This window comes from Bubalus kerabau, chromosome 14, assembly GCF_029407905.1.
Source record: "Bubalus kerabau isolate K-KA32 ecotype Philippines breed swamp buffalo chromosome 14, PCC_UOA_SB_1v2, whole genome shotgun sequence".
NCBI classification, from domain to species: domain Eukaryota; kingdom Metazoa; phylum Chordata; class Mammalia; order Artiodactyla; family Bovidae; genus Bubalus; species Bubalus kerabau.
Window position 1 is genome coordinate 1,477,642 of NC_073637.1, and position 18,004 is coordinate 1,495,645.

General features: G+C 44.5%; 1 pseudogene; it reads left to right on the forward strand.

The window, feature by feature from the left end:
• Positions 1-16,995: 16,995 nt before the first annotated feature.
• On the forward strand, positions 16,996-17,115 carry LOC129627421 (uncharacterized; annotated as a pseudogene).
• The last annotated feature ends 889 nt before the right edge of the window (positions 17,116-18,004 follow it).

Consider the following 18,004-nt stretch of genomic DNA (forward strand, 5'->3'; position numbering starts at 1 on the left):
CGGAGTTCTGTTAATGCCTGTTGAAAAGCTGAGAGCTGAGTTACATAATTAGTTAATTTCAAGGCTTCAGGGTCTATAACAATGTCTGTGCGTAAGAAAGGCCTTCCATAAATACATTTAAAGGGGGACAGTCCCTTCTTTTGGGGTGTAGTTCGAGCCCTCATTAAAGCTATGGGTAGGACTTTAATCCATTTGTCCTGCGTCTCTTGAGTTAATTTGCGCAGATGTCTTTTGATAATGTCATTTGTTTTTTCAACTTTTCCGGAGGATTGGGGTCTCCAGGAACAGTGTAAGTGATATTCTATTCCTAGAGCTTTAGACACCCCCTGAGTTACAGCAGCTTTAAAGGCGGAGCCATTGTCACTCTGAAGGCTCCGTGGCAGCCCAAACCTGGGGATAATTTCATGGATTAAAATCTTTATAACCTCCTTAGCCTGTTCACTACGACTGGGAAAAGCCTCAATCCATCCAGTAAAGGTATCTACCCAAACTTGTAAGCAAGAATATCCATTAGCTTTTGGCATGTGAGTAAAATCAATTTTCCAATCTTCTCCAGGATACTTCCCACTTCGTTGTAATCCAGATTTTGTTAGCTTTTCAGTCTTTGGGTTATTTTTTTGACAAATCTCACACCTTTTGATAATATTCTTTAAAGTTTTCATTACATTTTTACCTTCAAACAAACGAGAAACCATTTGGTAAGTACTCTCGGCACCCAAATGAAAACTCTGATGTAAACCCTTAAGAATTTTTCACTGAGCATTTTCAGGAATTATTAATTGTCCATCCTCAGACTGTAACCATCTTTTATCAGTAATCTTTGTTCCTCGTTTTTCATATCTTTTTAATTCTTCTTCAGTATATTGTGGTCTTTTCTGTTCCACAGGACCTGTCCAGATCAAAGGCGTCTGTAGTGAAGGGGTTTCGTAAAGTGCCGCTTTTCTGGCTTGGCAGTCAGCCAGATGATTACCTTCGGCTATTTTACTCCCATCCCTGCTGTGCCCTTTGCAGTGCATAACAGCTACTTCTTTAGGACAATATATAGCAGTTAAAAGTCTCTCGATCTCTCTGAAATGTTTAATAGGTTCTCCTGTTGCTGTTTTAAAGTGTCTCTCTTTCCATATTGCAGCATGAGCATGTAAAGTCAAATAGGCATACTTAGAATCTGTGTAGATATTTACCCGCTGCCCTTTGCTTAACTCTAGAGCTCGGGTCAGGGCCACAAGCTCCGCTAACTGAGCACTGGTTCCCTGGGGGAGAGATTTTGCTTCCAAAACCTGTTCAGCAGTCACCACGGCGTAACCTGCTTTACGCTTTCCATCCTGAACAAAAGAACTGCCATCTGTAAATATTTCCATGTCAGGATTGTCTAATGGGGTATCCTTTAGATCCTCTCGAGCTGCATAGTTTAAAGTTAGGAATTGAGAACAATCGTGATCAGGTGTTTCATTTTCCTTCTCAGGAAGGAAAGTGGCAGGATTTAAATTTTCACAAACTTTAAGCTTAGTTACTGGTCCTTCTAACAACAATGACTGATACTTAAGAAGCCTACTGTCTGTCATCCAAATATTAACCTTAGAATTTAAGATTCCACTCACATCATGAGAAGTCAGGACAGTAAGGTTTCGTCCATTAATTATTTTTAAAGCTTCAGGTGCTAATAAAGCCGCTGCCCCAATTACTCTTAGGCAGTGGGGCCACCCACGTGAAACTACATCTAATTCTCTGCTTAGATAAGCTACAGGTTGCTGGTGAGGCCCTCGGGGTTGTGTCAAAACTCCCAATGCCACACCTTTTCTTTCAGTGACAAACAAATTAAATTCTGACCCTGTGGGCAAGCTCAGAGCTGGAGCTTGCAGGAGAGCAGTCTGAAGAACCTTAAAAGCCTTTTGAGTTTCTGGAGACCAAACCGGTTTGTCGGTTTGGGCCTGCTGAGTTTCAGCTATAAGTTTATATAAAGGCCGGGCAAGTTCCCCGTAACCTGGAATCCAAATGCGACAGTAACCTGTGATTCCCAAAAATCCTCTCAATTGTCTTAAAGTCATAGGTAGGGGGTGATTTAGTATAGGTTTAATTTTCTCAGGGCCTATGGCCCTAGTCCCTTCTGATATGATTAGGCCCAGATATCTAACCGATTGTTGACAAAGCTGAGCCTTTTCTCTTGATGCCTTGTAACCACAGTCCGCCAGAAAGTTTAAGAAATCTTCAGAGGCTCGTGAACAAGCTTCCTCTGTCTCAGCACAGAGCAAAATATCATCTACATATTGTAACACCACTGTTTCAGAGCTATTAAAGTTTTGTAGATCTCGTGACAAACTTTGTCCAAATAAGTGAGGACTGTCACGAAATCCCTGGGGCAAAACTGTCCAGGTTAATTGAGAAGCTGGCTGCGTAGGGTCTTCAAAGGCAAATAGGAATTGACTTTCTTCCGCCAAAGGCACTGAATAGAAGGCATCTTTTAAATCAATTACTGAGAAATATTTGGCCCGTTCAGGAATTTCAGACAATAGAGTATAAGGATTAGGCACTACGGGGTGTAAAGGAACTACAGCCTCATTTATTATTCGTAAATCTTGAACTAGTCTCCATTTACCATTCGATTTCTTTATACCCAAAATAGGAGTGTTGCAAGGACTGTTACAGGAAATTAATAGTCCCTGTTCCTTTAAATTTTCAATGATGGGTTTTAACCCTTCCTTAACTTCAGGTTTCAGTGGATACTGCTTCTTATGTGGAAATACGTGCGGGTCTTTGAGCTTAACAACTACAGGAATAGCATTTTGAGCTCGACCCACAGATTTTCCATCCGCCCATACTCTAGGATTTACATTTTGTTCAACTAAAGGGAGAGAAAGGGAGGGCTCCATATTCATGAAAACAGAGGCATGGACCTTGCTCAGTATATCCCTTCCCAAGAGGGGTGAGGGAGATTCTGGCACAATCAGAAACTCGTGTGAAAACAGCACAGAATCCCAGTTGCAAGATAAAGAATAACTGAAATAATACCTTTTGGCTCGTCCAGACAGTCCCATTACGGAAGCGGATCGGGAAGAAAGTGGGCCAGGGGCTTCAGTGAGCACAGAATAAGTTGCCCCAGTATCTAAAAGGAAATCGACGGATTGGCCCCCCACAACTATTAATACCCAGGGTTCCTCAGGTGTAATTAGGACGGGAGCTTGTGTGGCGACCCCCGGGCACCTTCAGTCCTGATTGTCTTGAGAGTCCGACCCGGGAGACCTACGCCTCTGGGGGCAGTCTCTCTTCCAGTGTGGTCCTTTGCAGACCGGACATGGAGCCGGGGGCAGCTTAGATGCCTGAGGGCAATCCCGCTTGAGGTGTCCCCCCTTTCCACAGTAGTAGCAAGCCCATCTGTTTTCACCTGGGCCCCTCTGGGCACTTTTCTCAGGCTGTTTAAGAACGTTTTTCATAGCCATGGCGAAGGCTTCCGCCTTTTCCTTTGTCTTTTTTTGTCTTTTTTTCTTTTCCTCATATTCTCTACCGTAATAGACTGTCTGAGCCAGTTGTAACAGAGTATCTAAAGACTGATTTGGTCCATACGCCTGTTTTAATAGCTTACGGCGGATATCTGGAGCCGACTGAGTGAGAAATCTATCTTTTAAGATCACTTTTTTCTCTTCACTTTCGGGATCAATCTCAGTGAATCTGCGAAGGCCTTCTCTCAGTCTATCTAGGAATTTACCAGGAGCTTCTTTTTCCTCCTGTTCTATATCTGCCAATTTGCCATAGTTTAAAGGCTTAGAACGTGCCTGTCTAAGTCCTTCAGGAATACATCTAACAAAATGATTCTGATCCCATCTTCCTTTAGCTGTGTTGTAGTCCCAGTCTGGTTCTATAGTTGGGACCGCCTGATTCTCAGTGGGGAGGGCCGCTATCTCGTTCTCCCTCTTCTCTACTGATTCATTACCAAGCCATTCATCTCCATAAGCAACCGCTTTTCCCAAAACTCGAGTCTTTGACTCGGGAGTCAGCGTTTGTCCCAAGATATACATCACATCCTTCCAGGTGAGGTCATAAAGCAGAGTAACACCTTTGAAAGCTCTAATATATTTTTCTGGGTCATCTAAATAGTCTCCCAGATCTTCCTTGATTCTTTGTATTTCTTGATAAGAGAAAGGCTTATTAACTCTCACAGACTGATTATTTTTCCCGGTGGGTGTTTTATAAAGAGGCAACAGCTTTTGTGGCTGTTCCTCAGTCTCTCTGGCTGTTCTGCGCATATGATCCCAGGGATAGATTGGAGAAACCTGTTTTTCCTCTTCTCTTTGTCTCCTGTCCTCCATCTCATCTCTTACTTCGATGGTCTGAGTTTCTACTGAAACCAGAGTAGTCTGAGGTCGTACTGAGACAGGAGATGTTTGGACCTCCATGTGGGCAGTTTGAATCCCAGTTTGGAGTCCCCAGCACGGGGGCAAAGTAAGAGGACAGGAGGGAGCTGAAGGTTTCACGCCCAAATCTATACCCTTAGGACATAAGTCTGGCATATTTCGCAGAGAGTAAAAGGGCAACACATATGCTACTTCTACCCATTTCCCTTGTTCCTTACAGAACCGGTCTAATTGTAGAACAGTATTATACTTAAGAGACCCTCCAACCGGCCACCGTTCGCCGTCCTCCAATGGATACCGTGGCCATGCAGTATCACATAGGAAGACCAGGTGTGTCTTCTTTAAGCCCTGGGGATCAAATCTATCCCAGTTTTTCAGGATACAGTTCAAAGGAGTGAGGCTGGAATTGTTAGCTCCCATCTGTAAGAGAGAAAAAAAGCGACCAGCGCCATTTTTTCTACCGGAGGCGTCCCTCCCTGCTCTAGATGGGGGTGTAGACAGACGTTACACCAAAAGCTTTTCCTTCCTGGTCGGACTTAGTCTGTCCCTTACCGACGCAGGCGCCGTACTCGTCCCTCCCGGTTCTACCACCGAGATGGGGTGGGGATGTACCAGGGGTAGACTTGATAGCATCCCTATTTGACGTCCAGCTCTTCACCCTTAACCTTGCTTGTCTCTGATGTCACCCGGGGTGAATCAGAGTAACCTTCTGGAATGCCTCCCAAGCTAAGACCGCTGTGGGAAACATTTGTCACCTGAGTGCCTGTGCACGACCCTGAGCATTTCCTGACTACAATAAGACCGACGCGAACATAAAACTGAGATGTTCTTTTCAAGCATCACCACACCAGTATAACAGCCTCCTCTGATCCACTAAGAGCCGGCGTTACCCATCGCAGTCCCAATCTGCGTAACCTTTAACCTCAGAGATGTTCTGGGGGCTAGAGCTCCATCTAGCTTCCGAACTTTCGATTTCTAGCGAGGCTAGGCGCTTTCTTGAATTACCAGTCTAAGTTTGGGACCTAAGCCACAGTATACAGTAACAATATAGATCACAAGTCTCTCGAAAGTCTATGATCCGATAGATTAGGTTAGTACTTCTAATTCTCAAAGAGTTATGAAATGGTCAAAGAGACCGAAAAGTTTGACCGAGAAAGGAGAGTTCGGTCCACACGCTTTGCCCATTTCTGGTCGGTTCCCGAAGGAGACATTGAGTGCCTCTTGGCATTGGCAGGTCGGTATAACACCCCAACAGGTTTTTCCCATAAGCCCTATGAGATCACTGTGGAACCGCAGAGCAGGGCCCCTTACTTGCTTCACGCAGGGCCTGTCATTCATTCACACAAGCACACGGTAGAGTTAGTAAAGCACAGCAGAAAACGTGTTCGCTAAGAGAACAAAGAACTAAAGCTCTAAGCATCCTTACCTTGTCCTGAAGGATCCCGGACGAGCCCCCAAGATGAAAGGTTGTTGTTGAATCACGCGAATACACCAGGATTCTTGGCTCCCAGAGGAGAAGAATTCAATCCGGGGCCAGAGACAAGGCTTGATTGCTCAGAGCTTTTGTGTAATAAAGTTTTTTATTAAAGTATAAAGGAGATAGAGAAAGCTTCTGACATAGGCATCAGAAGGGGGCAGAAAGAGCACCCCCCTGCTAGTCTTCAGCTGGATGTTATATAGTCACTAGCAGTCTGTTAATGAAAGAAAGGAATGTCTTAAAATTTAGAATGGCACCAAATGGTTTATCTTGGGCCATAAAATAATTAACTTGAATCTTAAAGGACAGACCACCATACAAATAGTTTCATTTACATAGATTAGGGGAACAATATCTGAGTATAACATACTGGTTTGTCAAGTAGGTTTTGGGCCAAGAGGCGGAACCGACTTGGAGACAGAGTTTGGGGTAAAGGCGTAGTACATTAGCATAGCTTAAGACAAACATTTCCATAAGAAAAAGGCATTGGTTATTTCTAGGCTCAAGAATAGCTAACTTCAGGTGAAACCAGGTGTCATTATGGCAACACAGTATTTTAAGAGAAACCTCTCTTTAAATTTGTATAGAGAAGGAAAAAAATATTATTAGTTTGTTTCTTCCTGCCGCTTAAGAGAGATAAAAATGTCTGACACTTGCAGGCTATTTCCTCCATTTGGAGACCCCTGGCCTTCCTGCCTGTTACCCTCTCATAAGCAAGCCTTCCTCAGCGATCAATGCAAAGAAATAGAGGAAAACAACAGAATGGGAAAGACTAGAGATCTCTTCAAGAAAATTAGAGATACCAAGGGGACATTTCATGCAAAGATGGGCTCGATAAAGGACAGAAATGGTATGGACCTAACAGAAGCAGCAGATATTAAGAAGAGGGGGCAAGAATACACAGAAGAACTGTGCAGAAAAGATCTTCACGACCCAGATAATCACGACGGTGTGATCACTGACCTAGAGCCAGACATGCTGGAATGTGAAGTCAAGTGGGCCTTAGAAAGCATCACTACGAACAAAGCTAGTGGAGGTGATGGAATTCCAGAGGAGCTGTTTCAAATCCTGAAAGATGATGCTGTGAAAGTGCTGCACTCAATATGCCAGCAAATTTGGAAAACTCAGCAGTGGCCTCAGGACTGGAAAAGGTCAGTTTTCATTCCAATCCCAAAGAAAGCAATGCCAAAGAATGCTCAGACTACCGCACAATTGCACTCATCTCACATGCTAGTAAAGTAATGCTCAAAATTCTCCAAGCCAGGCTTCAGCGATACACGAACCGTGAACTTCCAGATGTTCAAGCTGGTTTTAGAAAAGGCAGAGGAACCAGAGATCAAATTGCCAACATCTGCTGGATCATGGAAAAAGCAAGAGAGTTCCAGAAAAACATCTATTTCTGCTTTATTGACGATGCCAAAGCCTTTGACTGCATGGATCACAATAAACTGTATAAAATTCTGAAAGAGATGGGAATACCAGAACACCTGACCTGCCTCTTGAGAAATCTGTATGCAGGTCAGGAAGCAACAGTTAGAACTGGACATGGGAAAACAGACTGGGTCCAAATAAGAAAAGGAGTTCGTCAAGGCTGTATATTGTCACCCTGCTTATTTAATTTCTATGCAGAATACATCATGAGAAACGCTGGACTGGAAGAAACACAAGCTGGAATCAAGATTGCCGGGATAATATCAATAACCTCAGATATGCAGATGACACCACCCTTATGGCAGAAAGTGAAGAGGAACTCAAAAGCCTCTTGATGAAAGTGAAAGTGGAGAGTGAAAAACTTGGCTTAAAGCTCGACACGCAGAAAACGAAGATCACGGCATCTGGTCCCATCGCTTCATGGGAACTAGATGGGGAAATAGTGGAAACAGTATCAGACTTTATTTTGGGGGGCTCCAAAATCACTGCAGATGGTGACTGCGGCCATGAAATTAAAAGACGCTTACTCCTTGGAAGAAAAGTTATGAACAACCTAGATAGCATATTCAAAAGCAGAGACATTACTTTGCCAACAAAGGTCCGTCTAGTCAAGGCTATGGTTTTTCCAGTGGTCATATATGGATGTGAGAGTTGGACTGTGAAGAAGGCTGAGCACCGAAGAACTGATGCTTTTGAACTGTGGTGTTGGAGAAGACTCCTGAGAGTCCCTTGGACTGCAAGGAGATGCAACCAGTCCATTCTGAAGGAGATCAGCCCTGGGATTTCTTTGGAAGGAATGATGCTGAAGCTGAAACTCCAGTACTTTGGCCACCTCATGCAAAGAGTTGACTCTTTGGAAAAGACCCTGATGCTGGGAGGGATTGGGGGCAAGAGGAGAAGGGGACGACAGAGGATGAGATGGCTGGATGGCATCACTGACTCGATGGACGTGAGTCTGAGTGAAGTCCAGGAGTTGGTGATGGAGAGGGAGGCCTGGCGTGCTGCGATTCATGGGGTCACGAAGAGTCGGACACGACTGAGCGACTGAACTGAACTGAACTGACATAACATAAGAAATCCCCACATAATAGGAATTAAACTCAATATATGAGTTTTCTCATACAGTGTGATTTACTAGCGAAAAGCAACCACCACCCCACAACCTGAACTGCTCATGAATCCAGACTGAATGAGGCAGGCAGAATAATGTCTTATTTTAAGCCTCATTCCGAGAGAGAGAGATTTGTATGAATGATGTCTCTGTGAAATGAAGCAATATATTCTGGCCTCTTTATTTCCTAGTACTTGTATTTATTAACAGGAGAGATAAGAATGGCATATATTGTAAGCATCTTTTTTAAAAATTCCTCACCCAAAATATCTGGTATTAAACTCCGTAGTTCATGGCTGAAGGTCATGGATTATGGTTTCTGCTTAATTTACACATGAAGGCAGAGCTGAGGTCTCTATGGAAGGCTGTTAAACACTATAAGCAAACATGGGGGGATGGGGATATTGAAAAATATCAGTTATTACCAGATATTCGCAACTATCTGGGAAGACGAATGGATGATCTTTATGAAAATGTAACTCCAAACAACTGATCCACTTGAGGAGATAATTCAATTGGGAAATTAAGTAAGATTTGGTTGATTTACATTATTTACAACATATTCATTCAGTTACTTTGATAACTTCTGCCTCCTTAAGATTATTATTTACAATTCTGAAACACCATTCTTTTTTGACATTTAAATATTCAGCAAAATATGCAAAATAATATTTGCAAAGTATCTTGCAAGTACAAAAATAAGACACATACATATTCAGTTCAGTTCAGGCCCTCAGTCGTGTCTGACTCTTTGAGACCCCATGTACTGCAGCACACCAGGCCTCCCCGTCCATCACCAACTCCCGGAGTCCACCCAAACCCATGTCCATTGAGTCAGTGATGCCATCCAGCCATCTCATCCTCTGTTGTCCCCTTCTCCTCCTCCCCTCAACCTTTCCAAGCATCAGGGTCTTTTCAAATGCGTCAGCTCTTCTCATCAGGTGGCCAAAGTGTTGGAGTTTTAGCTTCAACATCAGTCCTTCCAATGAACACCCAGGACTGATCTCCTTTAGGATGGACTGGTTGGATCTCCTTGCAGTCCAAGGGACTCTCAAGAGTCTTCTCCAACACCACAGTTCAAAAGCATCAATCCTTCGGCCCTCAGCTTTCTTTATAGTCCAACTCTCACATCCATACATGACTGCTGGAAAAACTATAGCTTTGACTAGACAGATCTTTGTTGCTCGTAAAGTAATGCTCAAAATTCTCCAAGCCAGGCTTCAGCAATACGTGCGCCATGAACTTCCAGATGTTCAAGCTGGTTTTAGAAAAGGCAGAGGAACCAGAGATCAAATTGCCAACACCTGCTGGATCATCGAAAAAGCAAGAGAGTTCCAGAAAAACGTCTATTTCTGCTTTATTGACTATGCCATAGCCTTTGACTGTGTGGGTCACAATAAACTGTGGAAAATTCTGAAGGAGACACACACATAATATAGCCAAATATTAATATGGCCTATCTTTGTGTGGAGAACAGTTAACAACATTTTTATGACATAGTAATAATATGATTCTTTAAAATCCATCATCTGTCCTATTAATTCTAAAAAATATTACATTATTTGAGAGAGAAACATTAGAAAATATCCTATTACCTAAAATAAATCTATAGTATTAAATATAGTTTAACTCATTATATAGAATACAAATCTATACTATTAATAGTTACATTTTATATCCAAAACTATGCACATTTTCATAAGAAAATGCAGCAATCTTAAAAATGTATTTCAAACAAAATGTATACTTTGCCCTAGAAAATCATGAAAATCCTATAGGTATGGATGTATACACATTAGACTTCCCTGGTAGCTCAACTGGTAAAGAATCCACCTGCAATGCAGGAGACCCCTGGTTGATTCCTGGGTCGGGAAAATCCCCTGGGGAAGAGATAGGCTACCCACTCCAGTATACTTGGGCTTCCCTGATGGCTCAGTTGGTAACGAGTCTGCCTGCAATGTGGGAGACCTGGGTTCAGTCCCTGGCTTGGGAAGATCCCCTGGAGGAGAACATGGCAACCCACTCCGATATTTGTGCCTGGAGAATCCCCATGGACAGAGAAGCCTGGTGGGCTACAGTCCATGTGGCCACAGAGTCAGAAACACCTAAGCACAGCAGCAGAATATATATATATATATATTCCCATCACTGAGTCTGATCTATATTTTGTCAAATATTATTTTAGGATTATTCTACACTTGAATTTAGATAGTAAGTGAAAGTCTTTTACTTTGAGATAAATCATCTGTTTTGAGGAACTAAAGGATTTATATTTTCTTCTTTTTTGTAGCAAAGTCAGTTGTAGTTTATTTATTCCTTGATCATGTATACTTAATGTCAAACCCAGTTCAAATAGCATGAGTTTGTGTATATATATATATATATATATATATATATATATATATATATATACACATATATTTCCCCCAATACTTACAATGTTACTTCACAAACAGATCACACAGTGACTTGCTTTTCAGACTGTAAGACTTGCCATGTCGACTATAAGGCTGGACTTTACACTATGTTGTATTTAGATCTATATATTCTTTTCACTTAAGTAAAATAATAGCAGTTCACAAATACACACAAAAAAATCTCTAGGTACTTGATTAAAAGAAATCTAGAGTTGTAGGATACGAGGCTAGGTATATAGTTCTGAAAGGAGTTTGCAGTATGTGATTGTTCTTATTTTCCTATAACTGCCTTTTTGTTTTTGTTTAGTCGCTGAATCATGTCCAGCTGTTTTGCATCCCCATGGGTTGTAGCCCACCAGATTCCTCTCTCCATGGGATTTCCCAGGCAAAAACACTGGAGTGGGTAGCCATTTCCTTCTCCAGAGGATCTTCCTGGCCCAAGGATTGAACATGTGTCTCCTGCATTAGCAGGTGGATTCTTTAACTGTCTTTTACCTTGTAACATATTATTACCTTTTATACCTTGAGGCCAAGTATTTTGAGAGCGAAGTCTCCCCCAGGTTTAGCCTTCAATACAGGCAGGATCACTCTCCCTCCAGATTTTTCAGTGTGTTTTTACTCTGTAAAAAGTTTCCTTTTCTTTTTTTTTTAAACAAAGGGGATTATTAGTGAAAAGTGAAATCAAGGAAAACGCATTGAGAGGAAAATAAAGAAGGAACCACTGAAGGCAAGCTGTTGTTGGAGGCTTGGCTTTTACACATTCTGCCTGATGTTCCCATTAGCAGGAGAGACTCAGCAACAGAGGGAGTGATGAGAAGACAGTCACTGGCGTCAGAGATGAATGACCTTCAGATCATTAAGCTCCCTTCCCAGAACCTTTTATTGCACCAAACTCTTCTTATGGAATTTTTCATCTCCATGTTTCTAAGTGTGTAGATAAGCGGGTTGAGCATGGGGACAATAATTGTGTAGAAGAGCGTAAACACTTTATCCTCTGGTAATGTTGTGGCAGGTCTAATGTAAACAAAGATGACAGGTGTGAAAAAGAGGATCACGGACTGTGATGTGGGAACTACAGGTGGAAAGTGCTTTATGGCGGCTTTCTGCAGAATATGTGCACACATTATACAGAATCAAAATGTAGGAGGCCATCAAAACCACAAAGAGCACCAGTCCCATCAAGCCAGAATTGGCAATGACAAAAAAGCCAATTTTGTATGTATCAGTGCAGGCTAGTTTCAACAAAAGATATGCATCACAGAAATAGTGGTCTATTTCACTGGGGCCACAGAAAGGTAAAACAATCGCAAGAAGAAAGAGACCAAGAGAATGAAGACGTCCCCCTGCACACGACGCTATGAGAACTGAGTGACGTTTTTGCCTGTTCGTGGTGATGGCGTCGTGGAGAGGTTTGCTGATGACCACATAGCAGTCACAGGCCATCCCTGTGAGGGTGAAGACCTCATTCCCCCCTCCCCAAAGAAGTGGGTGGTGAAAAGCTGTGTCATGCAGTTTTTATAGGAAATGGCCTTTTTCTCCATCAGTAAGTCAGTCATGAGTTTGGGTGTCACAGTGGAGGTGTAGAAGAGATCTGAGAGTGCAAGGCAGTTAAGGAAGAAGTACATGGGCTGGGTGATTAGCTGACTGCATGTAATAGAAATCACAATGATCAAATTCCCCAACCAAATAGCCAGGTAACAGAATAAGAAAAATAAAAAGCAGAGGATCTGGACTTTCTTGTCCATAGAAAGTTCTAAGAGGATAAATTCAGTAACATTATTTCTATCTTCCATGATCTGATGTTCAAGAAAGTTATCTGAAATGACAAAACCAATGAAACGAATCATTGATGAGAAAATGGAAACCTAATATCTACTTTAAATGGCACCAATGTGCCGGTGCTAGACGGCAAAGTCGATCAGGTCCCGAGAACGTGCACGGCGGGGCTGAGAAAAGAAACGAAAGCAAGAGAAATCTCCAACAAAGATGGGGTCGAGAGGTTCAGACACGTCTCCACGAAGGGACGCAGTCTGACACCAACTTTATTCAGCATCTCATATTTATACAGAAGAGCGTGAGAAAGACAAGACAGTTAACATTTTCTTTGTTTGACCTACACATCTTACAAACAGTCACAAGAAATCTTGAGAGCATGGGAATGGCACCCTGTTATTATTTCTTACACCAGATAATATTTCTCTGTGCGTGAGAAGTTTGCACAGAACTCCAGGTGCCTGCAGTAAATAAGCGCCTAATCTCTGGGGTGGCGGGACAGAGAGCTATGTTTGCAAGCAAACCCTCAAGGACTGAGGCAGCTCCCAGAGCTGTGTCCTTCGGACAAAGGACCCCGTTCTGACGGGCAGCTCCCCGCACCAATGCCTTTTAAAGACAAGTTCTTTTGAGACCCACTGAAATCATTTTCATTTAATACGAGTCTTTTGAATATCTAGTACTAATATTCCTCGAAGAGCTAAGAATACAGTGATAAATTAGACAAAGTTCCAGTTTTTATATAATTTAAATTATTTTGTGAGGAAGCCAGGAATTATGTTTATCAAGAATTTTTAAAAAAGAGATAATCTTAATAGTGTTAAGTAGGGCGACATATAATGTGCCAATTTAGGATGTAAAATAGAGGTAACTATAGAATTTGCTTGATTAAGTGGTTTCTAATGAAGTCACAAAATTGGTGTAGGGTGTGTGGGTGGGCTTTGCAGTGCTGGCACAGAGTCAATGTTAAATAAATATCAATTAAATAAAAATCTGGAAAGTGAACAATGTGCTATAATTTTGAAGGAATAATACAATACATAATCATCCTTTAGTCAGGTAATTCATGATAAAACTGAAGAACAAATCATTTTTATGAGTGGACTCATGATCCTTTTTGACTTTTAAGGTAGTTAAGTTGCTCAGTAGTATCTGACTCTTCGCGACCCAGTGGACTGTAGCCCACCAGGCTCCTCCATCCATGGGATTCTCCAGGCAAGAATACTGGAGTGGGTTGCCATTTCCTTCTCCAGGGGATCTTTCTGACTCAGGGATCAAACCCAGGTCTTCTGCATTGCAGGCAGATGCTTTAACCTCTGAGCCACCATGGAAGCCCTTTTGACTTTTAAGAGGAAATAATTCCTTCATGCGAAATACTCCATGAAACTTTCATATTTCTTAAACAATATTTGTACCATATCTAGGTTAATATATTGACAAACTATGCTTTTCCTGTTTGTCTATATTTCTCTTGCAAGATTATTTCCTCTTTCAAAATCAATTAACATTCAGAAGTTATTTGAGTTACATCTTATCAGACTGTAATTATACTTGCCTAGTTTGGAAATCATATACTGAGGAATGGGCTCCTCTAATTCCAAAATAGTTCCCCCAAAACACAATACAACAAACAAGATGTAGCACTCCTTCCCTTAATTTCTTAGAGAATTCACCCACACAATCTGCATGTGGAGTAGAGTTCCCTTTGGTCACATCTCCTCTAGCATTCGTTATTGACAGACTTTGCAATGAGGACTATTCGAACTCGTGGAAGTGGTCCCTCCTTGTAACTTGGAGTTGAGTCGCTCCAAATATTAGTGTTATGGAACAAGATGACATTTTGGAAATGCAGAGAAATTCTATCATCTCCCTGCCCCAACTGCTCTTGTATTTTTCCATCATATTGAATATATGATCACATCCCTTCATGCTTGTTCCCCACGTTAGTCTCTGATGTCTTTTAACTGGAATGCCCTCTGCACTCTTTGGCTTCCATCCCATAGGGCATTTTTCATTTCTTGAATGTTCTAAGTTTCCCTGGTCGCATAGCCTTCCAAGATGCTATTTTCCCTGCCTGAAATTCTTCCTGCATCTTAACCCTGGTTTACGTAGGTTCAACCTATGGACCTCAACTCAATTGTTACTCTGAAAAGCCTTCCCTGACACCCAGGTTTTGGTGAGACAAGAGGCCCCTCGATAAGTTCTCAAAGGATCTGCCTGTGATGTATCATTAGATTCGTCTCAGTGAAAGCAGGAACTCTGTGTCTGCTTCTCTCCGCCTTCTAGTTCCAGAAACTTATTACATGCCTCCCAGCTCATCGTAGGTGCTCAGGATTTACTTAGTGTGTGAAACACAGAAAAGTTCTTGGAAGCGTCAAGGTGTCACTTGGCTTGGCACTTTTGATCTCTTTGTATATTTGGCGATTCAATTCTTTATTTCCTGGGTTGATGTGTACACTATAATCAAGGCACAATCTAAGGCACTAAGACATATCCATAAATATAGGTTCTTGCTTTCAAGGAACTCGTACAGCAGATTTCTACAATTTAGGTTCTTGCTTTCAAGGAACTCGTACAGCAGATTTCTACAATTTAGGGCTTTTCAAATGCTCTACAAGAACGTGAACGTTGAGTATGATCCATTTTCACTTCAAAGAAAGATATTTTGATTTCCATAGAAAAGGTGGAGACCTTGCAACCTTTAGTCCAATACTTATACCTTGACCATTTCAAGCAAGTCTTGTGGTTCCTTCTGGAGGTGTGTGGCTCTTGCAGAAATGTGAAGATCTTCCATCGTCCTCAGACTTTGGTGTCATTTGCAATCATAAAGAAAGCTTCCAGATATAGGTTCCAGACCACCACCACACACAGTCAGTAGCCAAAGGAGTAGATTCCAGGAATATGCGTTGTTAACCAGCATCACCGTTGACATTTCTGCTGCACACTCAATGCAGTAGCAAGGGCCTGGATTGTCCACTGGGTCTCATGTGGAATGGAAAGAAGGGCTTCCCCCCCCTCCCAAACATCCACCCCACTCTTGACAGCCTTGTGACTAGAAACGGGCCCCGAAACAAGAATCAGACAAACCAGATAAGCCCAGATGGTAGTCCATGAGATGAAGGAACTAAGCAGCTGGTTGGGATGGCGCCAAGGGGAAAGGTTGCTCTTTTTGTCTCCCGCTCTACTCCTTTCTTCCTGGACGCCTTAGGGGTTCATCATGGAGATTTGAAATAAAGTTCACCAAAGTCATATGTGTTGAATCAAGATTTTGCATTTCACCATCTCTCAAAAACGAAGAGTGCTTAACCTGCACAGGTTTCTTTCAAAAAAGTCAATTGCTTTTCAGTTCTGGGGTTTCTCTCTTGCCTTGTTCAAGTAGCCTTAAGAGTAAAAATCAACGAAAACTAAAGAAAGATTCAAAGATACCAACAAAGGACACCTTCTGTTTCTTCAATCATCTTTCCACTTAGTAGCACACGAGCTCTTTTCTTTGTATTTTGCCTAGGGAATTCGCAATGTGCTGGTTCAGATGGCAAGGCATCCGCCCGCAGGAGACTCGGGTTTGATCCCTGGGTCGGGAAGATCCCCTGGAGAAGGTAATGGCAACCCACTCCAGTATTCTCGCCTGGGAAATGCCACGGACAGAGGAGCCTGATGGGCCGCACTCCATGGGTCCTATAAGAGTTGGGCTCAACCCAGCAACTACGAACAGAAGTATTTCCAAAGACCACACTCGTGTGTGTGTGTGTGTGTGTGTGTGTCTGTCTGTCTGTGTGCCTGCCTGTGGTTCGTCTGCTCTCTCAGGAAGGTCGGGTGCTTGGCAGGCGGCGTGGGGACAAGGGGGGCGCCTCGGTAGGGCAAAGGGGCGGGGCTGAGGCGCTCCGGTCGACCGCGCCTCCGTGGCTCCCGGTGGGTTTGGGCAGCGGGCAGGTGCCGGGCAAGTTGGGCGCTCAAGATTCGCTGCGCCTAGGCCCGCAGGAGGTTCAGAGGCCCCCGGGCCGCGGGGATCGGGAGGCGGCGGGCCCCGAAGACCGACACCTCCGGGGTCGCGCGGCCCTGAGCAGCGAAGGGGATGGGGGGGGAGGCCCCGCTCAGCCAGCGCGGCCGGGTCTGGAGTGGCCGGGGGTGGGAGGGCGCCGAGACCTCCGCACCCCTCAGCCCACCCCCCAGGCCCCGCGCGCACGCACGCACGCCCTCCCGGTCACTGGGGGGTCCTGGAAGCCCATCGGGCCCCCGGGCCCGGCCAGGCGGTTGCTGGTCTGGTGTTGGCGGTGTTCGGGGGCCGGGCCGGCGTCAGCAGGCTGGAGTGCGGTCGCGGGTCGTGAGGCTCAAGTACAGCACGGCTCCCCGAGGAGAGGGGCGGCCCGTTGGCCCGACCTGCAGGTCAGAGCGAAAGGGAGGCGAAGCGCAAGTCTCTTAGGGCGCCCCGCGGCGACCGCGTCCTTCTCAGGCCCTACCGGCCTGAAGGCGCCCGATCTCGTCTGATCTCGGAAGCTAAGCAGGGTCGGGCCTGTTTAGTATCTTGGATGGGAGACCACCTGGGAATTCCGGGTGCTGGAGGCTTTTTTGCCTACCAGAAGAGGTCCTTTAGCCCCCGCCCCGCGTCCCAATTCTTGGACCCACACCCCCCTCGCCCCCCCGCCACCCCCGCAGCCCCAGCCCCTCCCGGGGCGGGGGGAGTGAGTGGGTGGCCGGGGCCCCGACTCCCGCTGCAGACCTGGGTTGCCTCCCCGAGGCCCGCGAGCCCCTCCGCATTCGCATTCGGCTTTCAGGAAACCAGACGACCGGCCGTCCCGTCTCCCTCTGGGGCTCCTTTGGCTTGCCTCAGGCAATCCCGGGGCTTGCACCGACTCCAGCCAGAGCCCCAGCCCCCGCCCCACCCCCAGCCTCGCAGGCGATCGCGCATGCGCATGCGAGCGCGCGCACAGATCGATGTGCCCAAACCGGGCATCTGGCTTGTTGGCTTGGACTGGGGGTGGATCTATGCCTGGGAGTGGGACTGCTGAACCATAGGCTACTTCTACGTTTAGTTCCTTCGCGAACCTCCATACTCTTTTCCATCCCGGCTGTACCAACTCCCATTCCTACTCAGCGTGGAGGAGAGTTCCCTTTGCTCCACAGCTTCTCCAGCATCTGCTATGGACAGACATTGCAATGAGGCCCAGTCGGACTCGGGCGAAGTGGTCCCTCCTTGGCGTTTGGAGTTGAGTCTCTCCAATCATTAGTGACGTGGAGCAAGATGACCGTTTGGAAATGCAGATGCAATTCTGTCACCATCCTGCTCCAACAGCTCTTGTATTTTCCCATCATATTGAAGATACGACCAATTCCCTTCATGCCTGCTCCTCACGTTCTTCTCGGATGTCTTTTCCCTGGAATGCCCTCTGCACTCTTTGGCTTCCATCCCATAGGGCATTTTCATTTCTTGAACGTCCTAAGGTTCCCTGGTCAC